This window comes from Zeugodacus cucurbitae, chromosome 6 (assembly GCF_028554725.1).
Source record: "Zeugodacus cucurbitae isolate PBARC_wt_2022May chromosome 6, idZeuCucr1.2, whole genome shotgun sequence".
Classification (NCBI taxonomy): Eukaryota; Metazoa; Arthropoda; class Insecta; order Diptera; family Tephritidae; genus Zeugodacus; species Zeugodacus cucurbitae.
The window spans coordinates 15,208,284-15,234,245 of record NC_071671.1 but is presented as its reverse complement, the minus strand read 5'-3'; the positions used below and the strand labels follow the sequence as shown (position 1 = coordinate 15,234,245).

Sequence of the window (25,962 nt, the reverse complement as noted above, 5' to 3'; positions counted from 1 at the left end):
AAAACTTTAATCGGTAAGTTGTAGCTCTTGTGGCAAAAATTATAACATTATTTCTTTTTTTTACTTTCTACAGATGTTATTTAAAATTTTTATCGAATAACGATTACAAACTAAGATGGTAGTATAGGATGAGACTAACATTAATTTAGTACCACCAGTATTTCATTCTGCAAAGTGTTGACTTGGAAAACTAAACTTAAGCAAAACTATCGACCTTTCTCAATCAACTAAGTAAACGAAAAGTAAACTTATGCAATACTTGTATTTGCTATGTGTAAATAATTAAGTAACTTAAGGTAATAAGAACATATATATTATTCGTATGGGGTATAAAATGCAGTATAATAAAGCCACAAGCTTCGCAGTAATTTCTATATATTAACGAAAAGCGCTCGCGTCGTTTAAAACTCTTATTTGGTGCATTTTGCTTCTACTTCGCTTATACACCTAAGCATGGCTTACTGGGCGATAGCGACTCGCAAAGGGTCGCCACCGATGAAGATCACACCAGTGCTGAATCCCAATCAATGTGAATTCCTCGAAGATGAGCTGCTCTACCGCGAAAAACTAGAAATACTAGCCGAGAACAATACGATCAGCAAGAAATTTATTTGTGCGGAAATTCGAGGATATCGACGATCCCGTGCTGCTGGATAAACACGATTCCTTCATCATACCACCAAAAGTTTGCTGGTGCTGTTCCAGATAATGGGTGTTATGCCGATACATCGCAATCCGCAGAAGCCGGGTATGCCACGCACCGGCTACTCTTGGACATCAAAACTGGTCTTTTGGGCCATATGTGTTTTCTCGATGCATACAACGATAGTGATATTGGTGTTGCGTGAGCGCGTGAATACATTTCTCAACGATTCCGATCGGCGCTTCGACGAGGCAATCTACAACGTGATCTTCATAAGTTTATTATTCACGAATTTCCTGTTGCCGGTTGCAAGTTGGCGACATGGACCGCAGGTTGCGTTCTTCAAGAATATTGGCTAAATGGTTTCTGCAGCTTGTGGTAGGTTGAGCAATTCTACAGTTGTCTTCTCCATGAGATTAGTCATTGCATGTTCACTCCATAGGTATATTAACTGCACAGCCTTTGGAACCGATAGTCGCGCTTTTTCCGCCTCACTGGAATTACCAATGACGGGTGATAAACCAGCGAAGAAGCTCACCGAATATCGACATCTTTGGGTAGATTTAAGTCACATGATGCAGCAACTAGGTAAAGTAGACGAAGTTATGAAACCCGTTAGAAGAATATTCTAGTGGGGTCTAACTCTTTGCAAGATCGTAACCATAAAGATCAAATCAAGCGCTAAATACTTATACCGACACATTGAAGTCATCGGATCCGATCAAAGCTTTTGAAATTTTCGCACTAGTTGTGATCGTTAAGATTCATTTTAAACTCTTTTCTCACTGATTTTCTGAGCTCTACACTAATCCTGCATCCTTTCTCTGAAGCCAGCTTTTCTTATACTCTTTGATCTCACATCTTCTGTATATCCACTCTTTTTTCTAGGTCGCGCCTACTCCAATATGTATGGCATGTACTGTCTGGTCATATTTTTCACTACTATCATTGCTACTTATGGCTCATTGAGTGAAATTATGGATCATGGCGCTACTTACAAGGAAGTTGGTCTCTTCATTATCGTTTTCTATTGCATGAGCCTGCTCTATATCATTTGCAATGAGGCGCATTACGCCACACAGAGTGTCAGTTTGGATTCTCAAACGAAACTCTTGAATGCGGATCTAACGGCTGTGGATAGCGCTACTCAAAAAGAAGTGGAAATGTTTCTAATGGCCATAACGAAGAATCCGCCGATTATGAATTTGGACGGTTATGCTAATATTAACAGAGAACTAATCACGTCAACGCTAAGTATATATTTTTGCTTCTTGAAAGACAAAGTTAATTGACATTTGGCAGAATATCTCATTCATGGCTACTTACTTGGTGGTGTTGTTGCAATTCAAAATTACTGATCAACGGAATTACTCATTGAAACAGAGCAGAATGGAGTCACTAATAGAGGAATGAATGATTTGTAAAGCTTTTTAGTCTAAAACTGTTGCTTTTAGTGAAAAAAATATTAATTTCGATCTTTTCCTTTGCTCATCTCGGCTAATTTGTGTATTAAAAGTTCAGTTGGCTTTGTTCGTCCTTTGATTTTTTTGCTACCAAGCCCATTAATAATTAAATAATTAACATTAAAAATTAAATTCAAACTTTGTTCGGTTAGTTTTTTTTTTGGATATTCTTCTTATTGAAATTAATTAGTGAATATTCCAACAGTAAGGTAAAAGTGAAGAGTGAGCAATTATCGTAGGAGTGGAGTTTATGTCAGTGAATGAGGTATGTAACTATCATAAAAGAGTGCACATTTACCGCTGTCCGCTTAATTAGAAATTCATAAAATTTTCGACTGAAAAAAAATATTCTCAAATATTTGGATAGGCAACCTTCCAAGCAGAAACTTTAATGTGGCAGGCAAGCCAATTAATTAAAAACTCATCAATTAAGATTAAAAGGGATTGTGGTCGTAAGGAATAATATAGGTGGGTACCTGAGCTTAAAGAGATTTTTGAATTGATATCCTGGGGAGCAAATGTAATGGCTTTCGTAGCAACGAAACGATAAAGGAGTAAGAAGGATAAGCTGTAGGGGAGACGTTCTCTGCTAGAAGTTTAGTAAATAAGAGTTGGCAATTGATGGGTTATGAAGTAAATACAGCTATACATAGTTACAATACACATTTGCTTATCGCCGGAAAAAGTTTCAACTTCGTAAATTATTCATGAACTTCTTTCATACTCAGACTTGTGCTCACAGGGGCAATATGCAAACAATATTTTTCAAAAACATACACATATGCCTGTTTACCTGATGTTTTTTTCCCAAAATTGAACAATTAGCTGACGCAATGGAGCACAGTGGGTAGAACATTGCTTCTTGATAAATATTTAAAAAATTATGTTTAATATGTTCTAAATTTCCATCATTATTTCTAATCACAACTAATCTAGGTCTTATTTTCATTATTTTACTAAACTATGAGTTTTACTACAAACGAAAAGGAAAATATTTAGGCAATCGGAACTTACATTTCACATACAGAGAAAATCCACTACTGTACGTGAGCACTAAGTTCATATACATACATATTACCTACTGGGATTTTGCCTAATTTGAGTACAATTGCTCCTTTACACTCGTATTTGCCATTGACAAATGCGGTAACACATTCTCGTGTCATTGCTCTTTGTTTGATTTTATTAAATAGCCTGTGGCATTGTGTTGCAACATGTTTACTTGCATACACGCACATATATACATATCTGTTTGCAAATAAAGCTTTGTTGTAGTTCAATGACATTTAATCGTTCGAAATTGATTTCAAATCGGTTGCAAAGTGGTCGTTAACATTTCTAAGGATCTTGTGTTTGCGCAAATCTGTTCATTTGTCAATCTAAGAAAAGTAATGGCATTTAAATTTGTTGCATGTCACTACTTGAGAGGGAACAGTCCACTTTCTCCATCCACTTTATTTAGACATTTCTGCATCGAAGAATTTTTGATTAAGCAACTATGCTAAACAAGAAAGATGTTGTTACACTATGGCGAGAGAGTGTGCATTTCTACAAAGAAGAAGTAGTAAAATAGTGAAATCAAAATGTGTAAAGTATTGACCTATCAATTGAATGAGAAGGAGGGTTTAAGTGAAAATCAAGGCTAAAAGAAAATCAGTAAAACTAGAAACTTCGCTTAATTGACAAGTTTATTGGTTTATTGCCACATTTGATTACTTTTCTAGCTAATGAAGACATTGTTTGTTTGAGTGTAATACATAATCAAACATTTATACAAATATTAAATACTCAATTATTAATATGAGAGACGTTGAAAACACTATTTTCATTGCTGTCACTACGAGCGTACTTTGGGTGGTACATCCGGCAGAAGTCTTTATCGTTTCCTGACTGGAGGCGAGGATTCCATTAGGTCGTTGTCATTTCCGTAGTCACTTTTATTCTAGCATTGGTAGCAAAGGTGTTCGTTACTTTTATTTTAGTTTTGTTGTTTCTTGTAAATTTTTTGGTGACTCGATGAAGGCATTTGATACCTCTCCCGGGCATACGAGGGGGGTGATTAGCTTTCAAAACGACCAACTAAAGAATCAGTCATCAGCACGGCTACCTTCAGACATTGGCTTAGGGGATCGAGCCTTTTTTACAAAGAGCTTTAACTGAAGTCGCCTAACTCTGCGAAGTGCCACGCATCTCGCCGCAGTTTGGCGCCAATTGGTAATACCAAGTGAAGACAGGTCCTTCTCCACCTGGTTCTTCCATCGGAGTGGAGGCCTCCCTTTTCTTCGGCTTCCACCAGGCTCTTATAACTGCCACCTGAAATATCACATATAAATCCTGAGACATTGACAACACTCCGAAGTTGCACGCATCTTCCGGAGCTACTCTCGTCGACATCCATCGCCATCAATGATACCTGCGTCATCAGCTTTAACTGAGTCTTCCAATGAGTGCTTGAGTTCCAATATTTATTTTCCACGTTGTTGTTAAAGTTTTTATCTGTTATTTCTATACTTGATATATTCAATTTTTTTTTCTTGTATTTGGCTTTTTGCGACAATTTATCGCTCGTCAACGCATCATACATTTAGCTGTCACCACGCCGACATGTCTGACAGTCAATTACCGATCTTTTGTCATGACCAGATGCCACTTGTGTGGATATGATTTACCCAGCAAGCAAATTTGTGGAATTTTCGAGAAGATTTTATGGCGTGTCAAAAATAATGATACTGGATGAGCATAGCTCAACTACTTAGAAACAACAAAAAGGCTATGTGGAACTGAAGGAATCAAACAGCCACGGGTTTTTTCTTGAGGTAGACAACAACATTTGCCCAAAAGTTAAAGAATAATACTGGAATTATCTCAAACAAAACTTGATCCATGTTTGTGTTTTCCTAACCAGAGAAGAGCGGCCTACTTATGTAGCAGAAGAAAGAAAAATTTAATTACGTGGATATAAAGGGCAGCGACAACATACCAGCATACCAAAGTACCGCATTTATGGTCTAAATTCAAAGATCTATAATTTTTAAGTTCGTACTTATTTATATCAGATTTGAAAAAGCTTTAATTTATGTCAAAATTAAGTTTTCTGTAGTAGAAACCTACATATAATATTTTGCATAGAAATGTCGAAATAAAATTTAAAATCGGTATACACAAGCCGCAATAATAATCCCGACAACTTGCTTCCGTTTATCCGCTTTCCGTTCACTTTCTGCAGACACTTCAATAGATCAGCTCTACTTAAACCACTTTACCCTGCTCAATTGCTTCATCCAATTGAAGCTCTTCAATGGCTTTTGTGTACCTATTAGGTGGATTCGGTGGGAATTTGTGACGCACATGACTGTTATAGGCTTATGAAGTATACAAATGCTGTAGCATTATGCATACAACCATACATAAATAAACATATTGGTTTGTACTGCCGAATTATTATTTTGGCATAAATATTGCTTGTTCTGTTAGTGACAAATAAGAATTAGATTAAATATTAACGCAAATGGCTCCGTAACACATTATTCGGATCTCTCAGTAAATTTTGGATGATCTTGAGTGAGTTAAATGAGTGAAATTAAATGTATGTTCTATTACAGGTTTAAAACTTATCTCATCTATGTGGGATGTAATTATTCGCAATTAGCGCGAAAACCCCTAAAAACAGATAACTAAATAACTCTCGAACAAAAAATCGGAACAAATTCTATGAAACGTTATCGAGTTTATGAACTATATTTTTGTGACAAAACTGAACTTAGATTTGGCGTAACACTTCTTATACAGTAATATTTAATTTCTTCAAAGTCCAGCTTATGTTTCCTGTATCTGAGTAATTTTAAACCCGTTTAAAATTTGGTAAAAGCTAAAACACTTAACTTATCGCTGATATTTTGATAGTTTGTAAATGCACAACTAAAGAAGTAGTTAAAATAAATAGGAAACTAACGCTATATTTACATAGCTATCAAAAAGCATACTCAACAATAATAACATGGCAAAAAGAAAGGAAGCTACGCCTAACATGTATGAACAAATGCTTTCAAGTGCGCGTCATCTCAAATTTATAAAAAGCTTTATACTAAATATCTGTCTGAAAAATAGTAAGATATTCCAGACATAAAAATATATATGTTTGTATTTACATCTGCGCACAAAACAGAATTCTGTCTTAAGTCACTTAATAATACTTAATACACTTAAGTGTGTGTATGAAAGTGACACACTTGTAACTGCAATGGAAAAACAGAAGGTAAGAGTTACTGCTTTAAGACTTTAAGACACTGTTGTCCAACGTGACTGTGTGCACCTTATGCTTGTGTTGGTTATTAGCGTACATTCGGAAAGCTACGAGCAGACAACACGAATACGGAACAGTGCGTAAAAATAAGTAAACGTACTTTTTAAAAATTACGGTCAACTAAATTATTTATATTTATTTCTTTATTATATTGCTTAATTCTAATGAGATCAAAAATGTGATTGTTTGATAGTATAGCTGAGAATTTAATTGTAAATAAAATTTTCTTTTGTAATTTTCAAGAAGACTTTTTCGGGCGTCTCCCTCGATATTTACAAGATTTTTGTGACAACGTTCATAATGTCTTTTTATATCATGCTTGCTACAACGCTTTATTATTTGATAACAAATTAAGCATTCCGAATGCTTTTCATTGTTCTCAATAAAAAAATAACATATTTCCCAAATTTGTTGGAACATTTTTAGTGCGTTCTGTTCTCTAGCGTCAACTGATCGCAAAATTCTGCTTTGCTTGCCTACGAAGTTGAATTACTGTATTCAATAATCGTGCTTTCACAGACACTTGTCGCGACATGTTGGTGTGAGGTGTCTGGCTTGTTCCTGCGCTATTGTGCGCGTAGGCCGTGGACAACGCTGCTTTAGAGACTTAACAACAAACGTGTTAAAAAGAAACTCAGGAGAAAAATGAGACCATGAAATTGGTTATTATTTGACATACTGTTTCTATGTCTAAAATGTCTTAAAATGGGGTCTCTTTTTTCTTATAAATTGGAATATTGTCAAAATATTCCTTTATAAGATTGGAATTAAAAGACCCTATTGGAGTTTTTGCTCATAGTAATCGATGACATTGGAGGTTCAAGAATATCTATATTGAAAATTAATTTAGAGTAATCATGGACATCATAAATATGATATAAGCTATACATATATTGCAAAAGATTCAAAGTCTTGTAGATATAATAAAACTAAATAGTCCATCTTACTTACATACATACATATATTTCAGTACTAGTCCCAATCTGTAGTAATGGGGAAGAATCTTATTATTCACACTTCAGTCGTGATTTAGTAAAATCACTTTACGAAAAATTACTGTCATCCTCGGAGTTCAGTCTTTGCCATTTCATGCAAATAAACTTAACTCTAAAACTTATTGCCATCGAGCCAAAATGTCGTAATAGCAAGGGGTCGCGATTGCTGATATTCTACTGTTGATTACTTTGCTTATGTATTGGAGCGGCATCTTATATCTCACACCCCCTTTAGCTTACAATCGCCTGGGAAAATTTTAAATAAGATGAATGTTCGAAATTAAATGGCAACTTAGTTTGCGGTTAGAGTCAAGTTACTGCACTAAAGACAAGAAGAGAGACTAATTAACGATATTGCTGTGCAACGTTGAAATTGCAACGCGCTCCTTTCGCCTTCCACCGAAGCTCATATTGCAACGATTTCCCTTTCCGAAATTTTAATATTTTTTCCGGGGTAGATTGAATTTTGCAAATGCCATAAAGTAGTTAAGAAAATATTGACTTAGAGCTGGTGAATGGGGAGAGTAATAAAGAGGAGTGGAGTTAGAAAAACATTTAATTGCTTTTTGATATTCAAAGCAAATGCAATAGAAGAAACGTGGAGAATTTAACTAATGAGTTTATAATGAATTGATTAAAAATTGCTCGTACTCTTTGGTGTATAATGTTCTTTAAGAGGGTGAACACTTAATACACCTATATAGAACGTATATATGTACGAATTTCTACATTTATATTTTGTAAATATGTAATGTAGTTCTAACGGGTGATTTTTTTGAGGTTAGGATTTTCATGCATTAGTATTTGACAGATCACGTGGGATTTCAGACATGGTGTCAAAGAGAAAGATGCTCAGTATGCTTTGACATTTCATCATGAATAGACTTACTAACGAGCAACGCTTGCAAATCATTGAATTTTATTACCAAAATCAGTGTTCGGTTCGAAATGTGTTTCGCGCTTTTTTTTGTTCAGCGATGAGGCTCATTTCTGGTTGAATGGCTACGTAAATAAGCAAAATTGCCGCATTTGGGGTGAAGAGCAACCAGAAGCCGTTCAAGAACTGCCCATGCATCCCGAAAAATGCACTGTTTGGTGTGGTTTGTACGCTGGTGGAATCATTGGACCGTATTTTTTCAAAGATGCTGTTGGACGCAACGTTACGGTGAATGGCGATCGCTATCGTTCGATGCTAACAAACTTTTTGTTGCCAAAAATGGAAGAACTGAACTTGGTTGACATGTGGTTTCAACAAGATGGCGCTACATGCCACACAGCTCGCGATTCTATGGCCATTTTGAGGGAAAACTTCGGAGAACAATTCATCTCAAGAAATGGACCCGTAAGTTGGCCACCAAGATCATGCGATTTAACGCCTTTAGACTATTTTTTGTGGGGCTACGTCAAGTCTAAAGTCTACAGAAATAAGCCAGCAACTATTCCAGCTTTGGAAGACAACATTTCCGAAGAAATTCGGGCTATTCCGGCCGAAATGCTCGAAAAAGTTGCCCAAAATTGGACTTTCCGAATGGACCACCTAAGACGCAGCCGCGGTCAACATTTAAATGAAATTATCTTCAAAAAGTAAATGTCATGAACCAATCTAACGTTTCAAATAAAGAACCGATGAGATTTTGCAAATTTTATTATTTTTATTATTTTTAAAAAAAGTTATCAAGCTCTTAAAAAATCACCCTTTAAATGCATACGTATATATGTATAGCTCAAGCACTTAAATATTTTAATATTATTTATTCCAGTTGCTGTGTTCCATTTCAACTTTTATACTCATTTTCCGTTGTTGAGTTTGGCTTTGTGAAAACGAGTGCTACCATCAATATCAATCATGTTTTCTGCTCTGCTCATTCAACAAACTGCACGTGCCGTAGAGAGTGGTGAATCACTGCAATTGCCTAACTCATTGACCCATTTCGTTGGCATGTACATATTATATGTATTTATGGATTCCGGTTCTCCGCAGACTGGGGTTAGAATCTTGAGTTAAGACTTCGGCAGCTCTGCAGTGAGTTCAGTTCTATGTGGTGCGTCCTTCATTTCTGCCGCTTTTTCCACAACTATCTGCCAGCTTGCTCTGCTGGCGTTCCTTCCATCATCCTTTTGACCCATTTCAACTGTTTTATTTTAATACAAATATTTAATGTTGTTGGCTACGTCGATTTGTTATCCGCCAATAGGCATTATGTACCCGCATACGTACGTATACATTTTAATACTGTATATTCGCATGACAAGGCAAACCGGCCACCAGCCACAGTTAGTTGCCTTGGCCAGACCGTTCTGGCTCCGGACACATATTTTCCTAGTCCGCATTTCTTCAAACGGAATTGTGTATTCGGGTTGTTGCCGTTGACGATGTCATTAACATTGTAGCAAAAATCTCTGCCAAGAGCATTTAGTTGTTCTTGCTGCTGCACTTTGTTGAAGTATTTATATCTGTGTCAAACTCCCTCAGAGATGAACAATCATGTGGATGACAGTTCATATTTAATTGTTTTCTGTCAGTTACTAAGAGATGCATTTTAATCACAGTTTTGCAAACAAAATTCTAATTTTAGAACTCACCGATTGATAGACTTTGCCTCAAGACCTTCCGAAAGGATAATTGTAAACTGTCTTTTTTACAACAGTTTATTCTTCTTTATTAAAACCTATGAGCCATACCTAAATCGAGGAAGAACCTAAAATTACTAGGACAGAAGAAATTTCTAAAGCAAAATAAAGTTCTCATTGAAACAATATTTCATAAATAATGAGAAAATTACTCAACTACTCACAGTAAATGAATCCAGTGCTGTACACTGGCGAATAGATGGTAACTGCTTAATTCACAAACTCATTTGCATCTTCCATGCAAAGTTTGCATTGAATATTACATTGAGATCATCACTGCTACCACTCACCTCACTGGCCTATTTACCAAAACGTGTCACATTTCTTCATTATTTATCCTCATTTGCTTTTTCTCCTTCCATTCCTTTTATATATTTCTCACATTAGTATTTCAGCTCATTAGTAAAAACATGGCGAAAAGTAAGTGGAACTGAAATTCTCTACCCGCTCTCTCGGAATCTCCTGCAATGCATTTTCGCAACATTGATGGAGATTTTCAATAGCAAATGATTTTGACTTGCCATAAACTTGTATTTACTTTCCAATTGACTTTTCATTTCAACTATAATTGCGTTTCACATTTTATGTCGTGCTCTACGACGTTTACCTCATTAGGCTTGAAGGAAATCAAAAGCACAACAGTCGTGGTGAGTATGTATGGTTTGCATCAAGCAACTAGTTGCCTACAATAAGTATTTATCAACAATAAAAGCAACAACACATCGCTAAGACTTAAACCGACTTATTATATTGTCAACTTTTTATGTGAGTTCCAACAGCGCTTTCGGTGGTCATGCGTTTAGTTATATATGTTTGTAACGCTGAATGAAGATGGCTATAAGTAAAAGAAACTATAAGGTGGACCTCATGTAGGATTCATCGAAACTGAAAGTAAGGTCTTAGATGAAATTTTTGTTATTCGGCGGCAAGTAATTAAACTACATTTATATCCCTGTTCTTATTGCGACTGTTCTGTTCTTCCTTTGACTCTACGTTTCCCTAGGTCTTTACATAATATATTGGCACTTGATAAACTGATATCATTTTTTTACTTAAATTATTTTCCTTTTTTAATATCTTATTGGTTATAGGCCTTTAAATCCTTAATTTTTTATTTCATTTTTTTTTCATATCTCTCAGGTTATTCAGTTTGTAGGGTGTAAATAACGCTGTCTTTAGACTCGCAGAAACGGATTTCAGAAATCATACACCACCTCACCTGGAGAAAATGGTTACTGTGTACTCACACTAAATCTATACATATAGAAATGAAAATTCAATTGCTCACTACGAGCATTTTCCAAACTTGAAATTCGATTTAAGCATCAACTTCAACACTCATCTCTGGGTAAAAAGATTAGAGACCGTTTTCCACCGAGAAAATCCAAATTATCTAAGTAAATCCGGACTAAGCCTAGCATTGTATTGGAGCCACAAACACTGGGCAACTCACATACACATGTCCCGATGGCTTCAAAGCTGCATTCACCTGATGCATTAAAGATATTTTCGAGGCCACCGTCAAAACTGTGCCGAAGTGCAGAAGAAAACGACCAACCACAAAATCATGATACGCTGCTGATGGCGCGTACACAAAATGAAAATCCACTTCGTCTGCTGGTGCATGCCACCAAAGCAACAGCAAGCCGCAGAAAATTCGGAGCGCGAAATGGAGAAAAATCTGGCAATGTGCCGTCCATGGGTCAATACGGATTTATGCCCCCAGACTAGTACTTAGTACTGCTGCTCCGTGTCCATGCTCAGGTCTTCTTGATTGGCGGTTGTGTGTTTGTTATGCACTTTGTTGCAATCGCTTTATTATTTCTTTTGAAGTCGTGAAATATTTGATGTAATTAGTTGGAGTCGCATGCGAAAATTTGGCGGTAAATAAATTGTAAATTTACTTCTAAAGAATTTATTAATCCTAATTGTTGTTTGCTCCTTAAGTAACCTAAACAAGAAATAATTTATTAAGAGAATCGGAACGTGTAACACCTTTAAGTTCGAAATAATTTCATCCTGTGTATTAAAAATTACGGCATGTCTTTTTCGGCGGTCTAACTGATTTTCTATTAATACAAGCCATGAGTTTCACTATTTACAAAAGTTAACTGATTACTGGTTAAATTAATGAAAATGAAAACATTTTGATAGAAATTGTGCATAGAGCGGCTCACATAGTTAATGTTCTTTCAAGCATTCCATTAGTCACGGTTCGTTATGGATATAGCCAGTCATGGAGCTGGGTTCCTCTAATCTATACATTTGTTTAGAGATACGTTAATCGTTTCACACATTATACTTTTTGTTGTTGGAGAATTTATTTAATTAAATTTCTGTTTTTTGTCCTTATTAGAGTCTTCTTATCTATTCTTAAATTTTCTTCTAATACATTATATGATCATTAATCAAAAGTGCACTCTTTGATCTTATTTGTATTTCTGAATATGTATTGCCTTTTTACTTCGACTTCTTAAAGTGTTCCTTCGTAAACAGTTATTACTCCCAATACATATGAGGTTAAGTAGACGTGATTATCTCGTGAACCCTTCATCATACATAAAGGTTTTTAAAAACAAACGAATCAGGATTTACAGGCAAGTAATTAATTTTTCAAGAATCATCGGACAACCAAGGTAAAATTTTAAAAGCTTTAAGCCGCCTACAAATGCAGTAATTGAAGGAAATCATTCAAGAAACACTGGAATAATGATGGAGAACCCAAATATAATAGCCATAAGGTTGGTACAGATATTAATATATGAACGTTCTACGAGTCTTTTTTCCGTCGCGATGGGACTATGAATTCAATATAGTATAAGTACCCTCTCTGGCTTGAAAATGTTAGTCGGCGGGTAGATATCCCATTCAAAAAAAGAAATGTCAAATACAAGCGCTTACACTGACAGCTGATATGAAGTACTAACCATATTTATGGTTAATTATGAGGAACAAAATATTTCCTACTGAGCATCTTGTTAATTTTACTTTGCGTAAGGATTTTTCATTTTCCCATTCAAGCGACTATAATAGCGTTTTCTTTTCTCAAAAGAAATTTAACACTTATTCTGGCCCTGTATTCGGATTTTCAAATTGTGGATGAGAGTTGACTAGCATAATAGGAAGACATTTCTCTGTTCTTTTATGACGTAAAAAATAGAAAACATTCAAAAAGGTATTACAGCATTTGTATAATGTTGAAATATAAAAAGGCAGCATTTTCTTCGAGAAAAGAAAACGCTATAAGAGTCAACTCACAGTTCCTCAGTTAAAAAAAATTTCATTCTTCACCAATTATCTATACTTTATAAATATTTATGGTTATAAATATTGACATACATGTATACCGAGGAGAGGAACTTTCTTGCGATACAAAACGAATGGAAGTGGAAAAATACCTTTAGAAGACTTTTGATGTGCAAAGGAAACTTCTGGACAAAGATGTTGTAAGCGGACGCATACCGTTTGACGGAACAATGTAAGCAACGGATGCCTACAGTTAGTTAGTAAAAAAGCAAACTCACACAAAGACACCCTTTTTTATCAAACCAACAAAAAATTTATGGAAAATATTACTATCGCCAAAAAAGTTGCGCCATGTATTAAACTCAAGAAGGACGATAACTTCTTATCTTTCAACTAGTAATCATTGGAGTTTCCCTGTTTTCTCCAGCAGCTTAAAAAGGAATTATGCACAAAAGTGGACTCGCTGCCATTTTGTAATGTAGTAGCTTCAAGATTCAAGTTTTTATTTTTTTGTCCTTTTTTCGCAGTTCTAACTTTATTAACCGGCAGCGAATTTCATTTTATTTTATTCCAACTTCACCCACATCTTCATCTTCTTCGTAATTTTCATCAGCACCCTCGAAGCGCATACATACATTCAACGCGAATTTCCTAAATTATTCGATATGACTTTGCAATGGTTTCCCTGCTTGTTGTAGTTTCTATTCACTTCTTTGTTTTAAATGAGTCAAGAAATTTCGCAAGAATTTATGCGCATTATGCGAAGAAGATGTAACTACCGGGGAGAAGAGTAATCGTACAACTAATTATGCAAATAAAATTGTTTAAAAAGAGTAAAGTGAATTGAAGTTTTGCGCGTAAATTTATGATAGTGTGCGGAGGCGAGCTCAATCTGTATCAGTTCAGTTGAGGGGCGCTTCTTTATTAAAACCTATGAGCCATACCTAAATCGAGGAAGAACCTAAAATTACTAGGACAGAAGAAATTTCTAAAGCAAAATAAAGTTCTCATTGAAACAATATTTCATAAATAATGAGAAAATTACTCAACTACTCACAGTAAATGAATCCAGTGCTGTACACTGGCGAATAGATGGTAACTGCTTAATTCACAAACTCATTTGCATCTTCCATGCAAAGTTTGCATTGAATATTACATTGAGATCATCACTGCTACCACTCACCTCACTGGCCTATTTACCAAAACGTGTCACATTTCTTCATTATTTATCCTCATTTGCTTTTTCTCCTTCCATTCCTTTTATATATTTCTCACATTAGTATTTCAGCTCATTAGTAAAAACATGGCGAAAAGTAAGTGGAACTGAAATTCTCTACCCGCTCTCTCGGAATCTCCTGCAATGCATTTTCGCAACATTGATGGAGATTTTCAATAGCAAATGATTTTGACTTGCCATAAACTTGTATTTACTTTCCAATTGACTTTTCATTTCAACTATAATTGCGTTTCACATTTTATGTCGTGCTCTACGACGTTTACCTCATTAGGCTTGAAGGAAATCAAAAGCACAACAGTCGTGGTGAGTATGTATGGTTTGCATCAAGCAACTAGTTGCCTACAATAAGTATTTATCAACAATAAAAGCAACAACACATCGCTAAGACTTAAACCGACTTATTATATTGTCAACTTTTTATGTGAGTTCCAACAGCGCTTTCGGTGGTCATGCGTTTAGTTATATATGTTTGTAACGCTGAATGAAGATGGCTATAAGTAAAAGAAACTATAAGGTGGACCTCATGTAGGATTCATCGAAACTGAAAGTAAGGTCTTAGATGAAATTTTTGTTATTCGGCGGCAAGTAATTAAACTACATTTATATCCCTGTTCTTATTGCGACTGTTCTGTTCTTCCTTTGACTCTACGTTTCCCTAGGTCTTTACATAATATATTGGCACTTGATAAACTGATATCATTTTTTTACTTAAATTATTTTCCTTTTTTAATATCTTATTGGTTATAGGCCTTTAAATCCTTAATTTTTTATTTCATTTTTTTTTCATATCTCTCAGGTTATTCAGTTTGTAGGGTGTAAATAACGCTGTCTTTAGACTCGCAGAAACGGATTTCAGAAATCATACACCACCTCACCTGGAGAAAATGGTTACTGTGTACTCACACTAAATCTATACATATAGAAATGAAAATTCAATTGCTCACTACGAGCATTTTCCAAACTTGAAATTCGATTTAAGCATCAACTTCAACACTCATCTCTGGGTAAAAAGATTAGAGACCGTTTTCCACCGAGAAAATCCAAATTATCTAAGTAAATCCGGACTAAGCCTAGCATTGTATTGGAGCCACAAACACTGGGCAACTCACATACACATGTCCCGATGGCTTCAAAGCTGCATTCACCTGATGCATTAAAGATATTTTCGAGGCCACCGTCAAAACTGTGCCGAAGTGCAGAAGAAAACGACCAACCACAAAATCATGATACGCTGCTGATGGCGCGTACACAAAATGAAAATCCACTTCGTCTGCTGGTGCATGCCACCAAAGCAACAGCAAGCCGCAGAAAATTCGGAGCGCGAAATGGAGAAAAATCTGGCAATGTGCCGTCCATGGGTCAATACGGATTTATGCCCCCAGACTAGTACTTAGTACTGCTGCTCCGTGTCCATGCTCAGGTCTTCTTGATTGGCGGTTGTGTGTTTGTTATGCACTTTGTTGCAATCGCTTTATTATTTCTTTTGAAGTCGTGAAATATTTGATGTAATTAGTTGGAGTCGCATGCGAAAATTTGGCGGTAAATAAATTGTAAATTTACTTCTAAAGAATTTATTAATCCTAATTGTTGTTTGCTCCTTAAGTAACCTAAACAAGAAATAATTTATTAAGAGAATCGGAACGTGTAACACCTTTAAGTTCGAAATAATTTCATCCTGTGTATTAAAAATTACGGCATGTCTTTTTCGGCGGTCTAACTGATTTTCTATTAATACAAGCCATGAGTTTCACTATTTACAAAAGTTAACTGATTACTGGTTAAATTAATGAAAATGAAAACATTTTGATAGAAATTGTGCATAGAGCGGCTCACATAGTTAATGTTCTTTCAAGCATTCCATTAGTCACGGTTCGTTATGGATATAGCCAGTCATGGAGCTGGGTTCCTCTAATCTATACATTTGTTTAGAGATACGTTAATCGTTTCACACATTATACTTTTTGTTGTTGGAGAATTTATTTAATTAAATTTCTGTTTTTTGTCCTTATTAGAGTCTTCTTATCTATTCTTAAATTTTCTTCTAATACATTATATGATCATTAATCAAAAGTGCACTCTTTGATCTTATTTGTATTTCTGAATATGTATTGCCTTTTTACTTCGACTTCTTAAAGTGTTCCTTCGTAAACAGTTATTACTCCCAATACATATGAGGTTAAGTAGACGTGATTATCTCGTGAACCCTTCATCATACATAAAGGTTTTTAAAAACAAACGAATCAGGATTTACAGGCAAGTAATTAATTTTTCAAGAATCATCGGACAACCAAGGTAAAATTTTAAAAGCTTTAAGCCGCCTACAAATGCAGTAATTGAAGGAAATCATTCAAGAAACACTGGAATAATGATGGAGAACCCAAATATAATAGCCATAAGGTTGGTACAGATATTAATATATGAACGTTCTACGAGTCTTTTTTCCGTCGCGATGGGACTATGAATTCAATATAGTATAAGTACCCTCTCTGGCTTGAAAATGTTAGTCGGCGGGTAGATATCCCATTCAAAAAAAGAAATGTCAAATACAAGCGCTTACACTGACAGCTGATATGAAGTACTAACCATATTTATGGTTAATTATGAGGAACAAAATATTTCCTACTGAGCATCTTGTTAATTTTACTTTGCGTAAGGATTTTTCATTTTCCCATTCAAGCGACTATAATAGCGTTTTCTTTTCTCAAAAGAAATTTAACACTTATTCTGGCCCTGTATTCGGATTTTCAAATTGTGGATGAGAGTTGACTAGCATAATAGGAAGACATTTCTCTGTTCTTTTATGACGTAAAAAATAGAAAACATTCAAAAAGGTATTACAGCATTTGTATAATGTTGAAATATAAAAAGGCAGCATTTTCTTCGAGAAAAGAAAACGCTATAAGAGTCAACTCACAGTTCCTCAGTTAAAAAAAATTTCATTCTTCACCAATTATCTATACTTTATAAATATTTATGGTTATAAATATTGACATACATGTATACCGAGGAGAGGAACTTTCTTGCGATACAAAACGAATGGAAGTGGAAAAATACCTTTAGAAGACTTTTGATGTGCAAAGGAAACTTCTGGACAAAGATGTTGTAAGCGGACGCATACCGTTTGACGGAACAATGTAAGCAACGGATGCCTACAGTTAGTTAGTAAAAAAGCAAACTCACACAAAGACACCCTTTTTTATCAAACCAACAAAAAATTTATGGAAAATATTACTATCGCCAAAAAAGTTGCGCCATGTATTAAACTCAAGAAGGACGATAACTTCTTATCTTTCAACTAGTAATCATTGGAGTTTCCCTGTTTTCTCCAGCAGCTTAAAAAGGAATTATGCACAAAAGTGGACTCGCTGCCATTTTGTAATGTAGTAGCTTCAAGATTCAAGTTTTTATTTTTTTGTCCTTTTTTCGCAGTTCTAACTTTATTAACCGGCAGCGAATTTCATTTTATTTTATTCCAACTTCACCCACATCTTCATCTTCTTCGTAATTTTCATCAGCACCCTCGAAGCGCATACATACATTCAACGCGAATTTCCTAAATTATTCGATATGACTTTGCAATGGTTTCCCTGCTTGTTGTAGTTTCTATTCACTTCTTTGTTTTAAATGAGTCAAGAAATTTCGCAAGAATTTATGCGCATTATGCGAAGAAGATGTAACTACCGGGGAGAAGAGTAATCGTACAACTAATTATGCAAATAAAATTGTTTAAAAAGAGTAAAGTGAATTGAAGTTTTGCGCGTAAATTTATGATAGTGTGCGGAGGCGAGCTCAATCTGTATCAGTTCAGTTGAGGGGCGCGGATAAGAAGTGACTGGTTAAGCCAACTCATGCAAAGTATTACGGGCAAGTTTTTCATTATAAATTAAAAATGAATGAGCATGGACTATTGTAACTCAAGTCAACTTAAAACACGATTCATTTTGAGTACACAGTAATAGATATGCATTTACTTAGCTAAGTATCAGTTTTAAGAATTTCAGTAGAATGAAGACAGGTAGCAACAGAATGTCCTGTTAATTTGCTGAAGTTTAATTGTGTGACAGCAAGCGATAGGAAATGCGTATCGCCCGCACGACAGTAACTGCTATGTAATCAGAACGATACCGAGTGTTTTAGCCGTTCAAATATTACCATTTTGTGTTAAGGAAGGTTTCATAAAGAATAACAAAAGGTTAATAGAATGATGAGAAGACTTGAAGAATATGAGGTAGATTTGTTACCAGAAATACACTGTTTCAATCTTTCAAAGTTTAATTGCGGATCAAATATTGGATCAAGAATATATAGTTAGACATTATGAAATCTTTTAATACAGAATAAATTAAATATTTTTTGTGCGAAACATCCTGTTTCTTCATTTGTTTTACTCTTTTGTGTGCTTGTTTCTCATTGCAACTATTCGATGGTTGTTTTTCATTTCAATATTAACAATATAATTGAAATGGCAGAAAATAAAAATTTGTGCCCAAAAATCATAAAAATAACTGCATTGGTTCTAGCATTTATATTGTTAGTGAAAACATTTCTCTGTTTTCTTTTGTCATTTGCCATACTCGAAGAACTGCCTGAGGATTGGCCACAAAGGCTTAAGGTAAGTATTTGTAGCTGTTTCATAAAAAATTATATGCAAATATCTTCAAAATCTCGAATTTCGTTCTTATTACCACTTTCAGATGACTGCCATCCCAAATGGTATAGTTGGTTCTCGCTAATTCTGAACGCTGTTGGTGTTGTGGTCTATTCTTATATGTATTTTGGTATTCTATATGTACTGCCATACAAATATGTACACGCTACTGCAACAATAACAATTTGATCTCATTTTCCTCTCTTTAGACACACAAAATTAACCTCTTGGTGGGACTTATTGGGGTAACTACTTACCTCATAGTTTCCGTAACAGCTCATATCATATTGTGGATAGAACAGACAAAAACACATATGATGATGCAATTAAATTGGATGGGAACCGGTGAGTAAATTAAATACTAATTTTTTTTAATCAGTATACCGATATTTTTAATCAGTATATAGAATTACTGAAAAATTTCAACATACATTTTTATTTATAAAATTTATCACACTTTCAATACCCCAATACAATACATTTGTTTGAATCAAAGTGTATTCAACACTACTACTACTACTTTGGTTTGAATCAAATGAAATTCTCCAGTATACTATCTGCTAAAGTATTCAAATAATATTAAAATCCACTGCATATAATAAATAAGTATAGCAAAAATATGAAACTCCGTTTCCTCAATACATTTATAAACAGCTTTCAAAACTTTTTTCTGCTTTTAAAACTAACTAAATAACATAAAATATTATATTCATTTTCCGTCGTTTGTAGTCCATTATCCTACATTCACTACCGAAGAATTATTGCCAATGAGCGAATGCAAGAAATGGAGGAGAGAAAATCATCAGAAAGTAAGCAAGGATGAACTATATATGAAATTATTGACAATATATAGATACATATCACGGTTTCAATATTTTAACGAAATAAGTTCCAATAAATACTTTCGAGTTATTTGAAACCCTAAATTATCTTAAGAGCTTGGGGGCTTGTGAGTAACGAGTTCTTTCGAATTATTTTACGTTTTTTTAAGTTCTGGCAAGTCTTTATGTTGGTACTATTATAAATTGGGTATTATCGACAGAAATTCAGAGGCATGATCATCTCGATTGTGATTCTTAACCACAACCGCATAGGTTTCCTAATTTTAATTAAAAAAGTAATGTGTACATTGCCTAAATAGTCAATTAAAAATCCTTAATTCGATATTTACCAGATCTTAATAAACATGAACGTTCAACATATATGTTTTTTTGTTTTAAAAACAGCTTTCATTACTAATCCTCTAGCAATTCTATACTTCTAAGACAAATACTAAGACAAAACACCTTATATCTTTATATCAATACATATTATATAAATACTTAGCCAATAGTTTTGTATTTATATGAAGTAAGGTAATCCGCTCATGTATTTTTCTTTTTCTCATAACAGTTGAATTATTGCCCTAACTCTATGACATTTTCGTTAAGCTGTACGATTTACCAATTCGGCTGTAAGCCTTCGTACGTGACAAAAATATTTAAGAGAAAAATCTGTATATAAGTGTTATAGTGCTGACTAATAGAGGAACGGTAAAGGAAAAAGTTGACTGAAAGGGAAAAGCAAAGTATATTCCAAAAATATTGTAGAGCAAAAAACGAAGTGGATATCTTTGTTGGTCCGAACTAATACAAATTTAGAGGTTAGGTAAGGACTAGACCTGTCCTTAAAATTCAAAATGTATTCTATGTTTACAGAAGGGGTTATTTTTTTTCCTTTTTATGTAAAAATGTTTAAAAAAATATTTGGGGACAATCGGATGATGGGAAGACGGCGCGGAAACGTTTTTAAATTAAAAATTGCCTTCCTATAGGAAAAAACAAGTTTTATGTATTCAAGAATCAATTTTTCTTTTAGTGTATTATTTTTCTCCAATTTTTTTCATTATATTAACTTAAAACTACTACTTCAAGGAAATATTTTTGTTCATATCAATTTATTTAATACATCTAGAAATATTAAAACTTAAATTAATTCTGATTTTTTATAGGACTTATATTTTTTTTTGTATTCTTCAACAACTTGAAGGAGGAACTGTTTTTCTTCTTCTTTATTTGTAAGAATAGTATTGAAATCCTTTATAAATTTAATACCTCTTTCCGCTGTATCATTAGTAACAAGCAATTTGTGGCATATTGTGCGACCATTTTGGAATTCCTCGTTTGTTTCCCAACACTCTGGATCCAAATACAAAAAGTTGGTTGACAACTTGTACTTCGTAAAAAATGTTAAAGTTCTTTTGGATACAAATTCGCTTAAATCCGAATTGCCTAAGTCACTTAATTTTTTTATTTTGCGATTGTTTTGTAGTTTATAAGTTGGCTCTTCTGATTTTAAATTTTTTACCATTTTTTTCTTAACATCTACTGAAACATTGAAATCAAAGAAAGCCATTGCGACGTTTTCCTCTGACAAATACCACATGTGTTGTTGCATTTTTCTCAGCAATTCCGAAGAAATACTTGGGTTCACATTTTCATAATTAATACATTCTTTTACAAAGCTTAAATCCTGCAGGGGAGAGGTAATTGCATTGGAGCATTTGTACCAAGCTTTTATATATAAACGCACTAAAAAAACGCAAATGTGACTTAAACCTTTTAATTCAGCTTTACTCAAGTGAAATTGATCACGAAACAGAAATATATTCAAGGAATATATTCCCTTTGACATCCAACGTGCATGACTTGTAACTCCGGGAGTTTTAAATTTACCACCATTGTCACCAAGAAATGTAAGTACTAGACGTAAAAATTCTTCGTGGTCAGCACGAACAAACGTTTTTTGTAATTGTGAATGACAAAATTGTTTGATGTCATTGCAGATGCCATCACTTATATGAGATTTTATATCTTCACAGTCGAGCCCACTCTTAAATGATGAAGTGTCAATATTTGGCCAGGCTTTGGCAAATCTCTCGAAAATTGAGACTTCTGGTGCTTGAGTCACTTTGAAATGCAGGTCGAATACACTACGCAAGTATATTTCTAGAATGTGGTGACGGCATGGTAACGTCAACAAATTTCTTCCTAACATGCGTTGCAATTGAGCGCATGCTCCATTTATTGGACCAGTATTAGTGGACGTGGTGTCAAAAGACATGCCTTCTACGCGATCTAAAATATTCCATTTACTAAGTGTATCAAAAACGGCTGTAGCTATATCTTTACCAGTGGCAGATATAAGTTTTGGAGCGCCTAGAAATTTGGATTCGCCATTATAACTAACAAGCACTGCATTTCGCTCAACTTTTATTTTTCCAATTAGATCTGGCAATACTTTACCATCCCAGTGGACGACCATTGCTTGTGTATCACTTAGCTAGAATAGGATTTTATTAGTATTTAAATAACCTATACGTATATTTTCAATCATGGTATACTTTGTCAATAAAACTCTCTTGAATCCTCTGTGATTCTTTTCTGCGATGCTCTTCCCTCAGTCTATGGAGAGTAGAACGATTGACTACCAAGTCGCTAGTGCAATGGCCCAGTTACGACGATGGTGCGATAAAAAAATATTATTTACCGTTTTTTCACTCGAAATAAGAACAAAATATTATTAAAATTATTCTTTATATCGTGCTAGTTGAGACATATTAAAGCATACATATTCATTTAATAAATACACTAAAAGAAAAATTGATTCTTGAATACATAAAACTTGTTTTTTCCTATAGGAAGGCAATTTTTAATTTAAAAACGTTTCCGCGCCGTCTTCCCATCATCCGATTGTCCCCAAATTTTTTTTTTTAACATTTTTACATAAAAAGGAAAGAAATTAGCCCATTCTGTTAACTTAAAACACTATTTCAAAAATCTCCATATAACGTAGAACACCTCTAGTAAGGACTCCTGGCACTCCTTTTACTCATTTAATGGGTTTTACTGAACTAAAACTATAATAAACAACACAGCCTTCAAGTCATAAGAAAGGATTTGTAATAGAAAGTGTAAGAGAGTAGAAAATACGACATTTTAATACTTTCAATTTTTAATCTTACAATAACGAGCTTGAATACTCAGTTGAAAATGTAAAGTTTGAAAAACAGTGGAACTTCTCTAACTCGAATCACCATAATCCACAAGAAAATTTTGAGTTAGAGAGACTTCGAGTTATAGAAATTTTCTATAAAACATAAATTTTTCAAAAAGCTGTAAAATATAGATTTATACACAGTTTTAATTATTTACTTCGCATAACGTTTTACTTAACTACGTTTAAATATAAATTCTGTAATTTTGTTTGTTGAAGTTTACTATTCTTTAACTCTTGACTCTGTATCCCATGCCTTTGTTATATGATTTATCCATAGGTGTAATATCATATTTTTTGTTCGCCTCCTTACGATATAGAGAGGCTCTTTTAAAATTCTGCCCCGATAGTAACATTTTAAATTTTGTGTTATGCCCTTGTACGAGTTATGGAGAACTTCGAGTTAAGGAAGTTTGAGTTATGGAAGGAAATTTGTATGAAATTTGATATCTAAACGCTATTGCCAATACTAAAGTTTGAGTTATGGAGATCTTCGAGTTATGGACGTTCCACTGTACTTCGATTTAAATTACAATTTCTATCAAACCTTCTGACGAAACGTCGAACTCTTGCAATCACATATGAATTAAGGAATGTGTATGTATGTATTTAAAAAATGTATCAGTTAGCAAAAAACTTATATCCTCTGCTTTATCGAATTTTCACAATTTAATAAAGCATGTCTTACAAATGCGCGTTTGTGTGTCAACTCGAGTTTGAACTTGGCTTTTACTAAAAACTTCAGCAATGAAAAAGTTGTTGAAAAGCTCGTGTCGAAGGAGGAAGTACTTAGAAGCTTAAAGAGAGAAAAAACGAAAAATGTAGAAACATATGTGATTTTGGAGTAATTGAATAGAGGAAAAGTTATATTTAACAAGTGAATAAAAAAGGAAGAAAAGCGTTACAAATTAGCGTGTTTTGTGGGAGTGTGAGCTTATAGGCGTAACTTCCGCGTGTCGCTTAGAAGCCGCATACAGACCCAATTATTAAAGATATATGAGAGCAGTGTGGTGAAGGCTTTATGCTGTTCATAACAATAATGAATTGTAAATGGAATCCACTTAAAATGTATTGATGTGTCTTTGAGAGAAAAAATAGGCATAGAATGGCACTTATAACCGTAACTTTAAGCTGTAATTGTCAACGAATTGACTTATAAAGACGAAAGTTAGACAAATCAAAGCATACCCATGGGCGCGAGATTGGAAATTTTTATCTTTTGTTTCTTTAACTGATTTATGTTATTACTATAAGGATTGTTTGGTTGATCAAATCTACATATGTCCAATAACCTTCAACTATGACAGTAACATTAAAACAGCTGACGGTAAATATAATATGACTTTGACTGTATTTGCTGAAGGTGAAAATAGGCCAGGCCAAGACTTAGATATAGCTACCCTAAATATCTATTAGCAAAATATATTTGATATCCTTCCTCACACCTTCTACACCTCTTGCAAATGCTTTCCACAATTTTGCAAAAAAGATTAGATGCTTGCCACCGGATTTGCAAATGTTAAACTTCGAACATATTTATGATAAAACTCATTACTATACAAACATTAAATTAAGAGGATTAAAGAAGCATACGTTTGAAAATATTTTTCATTAAGAAGACTAACCGTTGAAAATATTTTTTGAGAACAGATGCCACCGGCACATCATTTTTGATTATATAAAAATTAAAAGATAAATGAAGATAAAAGAGCAATAAGATTAAAGTATAATGTAATGTATACATTCGAAATATCTTGGAAAGATTTGCCACCTGTTGAATAATCGAATCAAGAAAAAAAAAATGAAACAAGTTGAATATTCAATTATGGAAATTAAACTAAATCGGTTAAATAAATATTTATCTGTAGAGACTAAAGTATTACCAAGGTGTGAATACCAAAACTTTAAAAAATCGTATAACCTAGTAAGCCTTTACACATATAATGAACTCCACCGGTCACCTCAAAATTAAATCCCTGATTTGCAACATATCACACAAGGATTCAATGATTCAATGCTACTAAGCACAAACTTGAGCCAATCATGTGAATGAATTTATGTCAATGATTAGACATTATAAATGTAGACGCAAACTGCATTTCACTGAATTGCACTGCCGGTTATTTGAGTGTATTTGCAATGAAGGGCCGACTTACATTTACGGTTTGCTTTAGTTGCAAGTTAACCAAGTTTTCGGATACTTCTACAAGTCCATACTTCTACAATAATGAGGATAGGTTCTTTAGATATAATAACTAGCAAGAAATTATTTCCGCTAATAGTAGTTAACCAACAAGATTCCATCAGAGATAGAGCTAGTAACAAATTTCTATCTAAAACACAAATATTTCATCTTCCAAAAATATATTTTTCCCACGCTTTAATGTGTACTCACCCATACACATATCAATAAAATAAAAAAACTTGCAGAAATCTTGAAGTTACTATAAAGGACTAACCACAACTGGCCTCCTGCTAAATTAAAAAGCTTTTCCTTTCATCTCTACATGCGCATTCAGTGCACAACAATAAAAGCCTTGCAAAACAACAATACCAATAACAAGCAGTGCAGTGAAAACTTTTACCTTTCATCTTTGCGGTGAACCGCACGGTATGCCGACTTAATCTATGTAAACCAATAAAAACAATTTACTTTCATTACTCTCATGTACGCATGCGCACTGTGTAAAGTCTGCTCCTGTATGTGTGCAGAGTTTATGCTTATTTGTGCGCATAAAAGCACCTCGAGCATGTATTTTTC

At 34.2% G+C, this 25,962-nt stretch overlaps 1 long non-coding RNA gene and 1 pseudogene across 1 annotated transcript; both read left to right on the top strand.

Moving 5' to 3' along the window:
* Positions 1 to 380: 380 nt before the first annotated feature.
* LOC105220544 (gustatory and odorant receptor 21a-like) lies at positions 381 to 2,045 on the top strand (annotated as a pseudogene).
* A 16,812-nt stretch (positions 2,046 to 18,857) lies between these two features.
* On the top strand, positions 18,858 to 20,047 carry LOC128922820 (uncharacterized). The gene is made up of 4 exons (XR_008472009.1): positions 18,858 to 19,130; positions 19,213 to 19,296; positions 19,376 to 19,511; positions 19,896 to 20,047. It is a non-coding gene; the product is annotated as an uncharacterized LOC128922820 (long non-coding RNA).
* Positions 20,048 to 25,962: the final 5,915 nt, after the last annotated feature.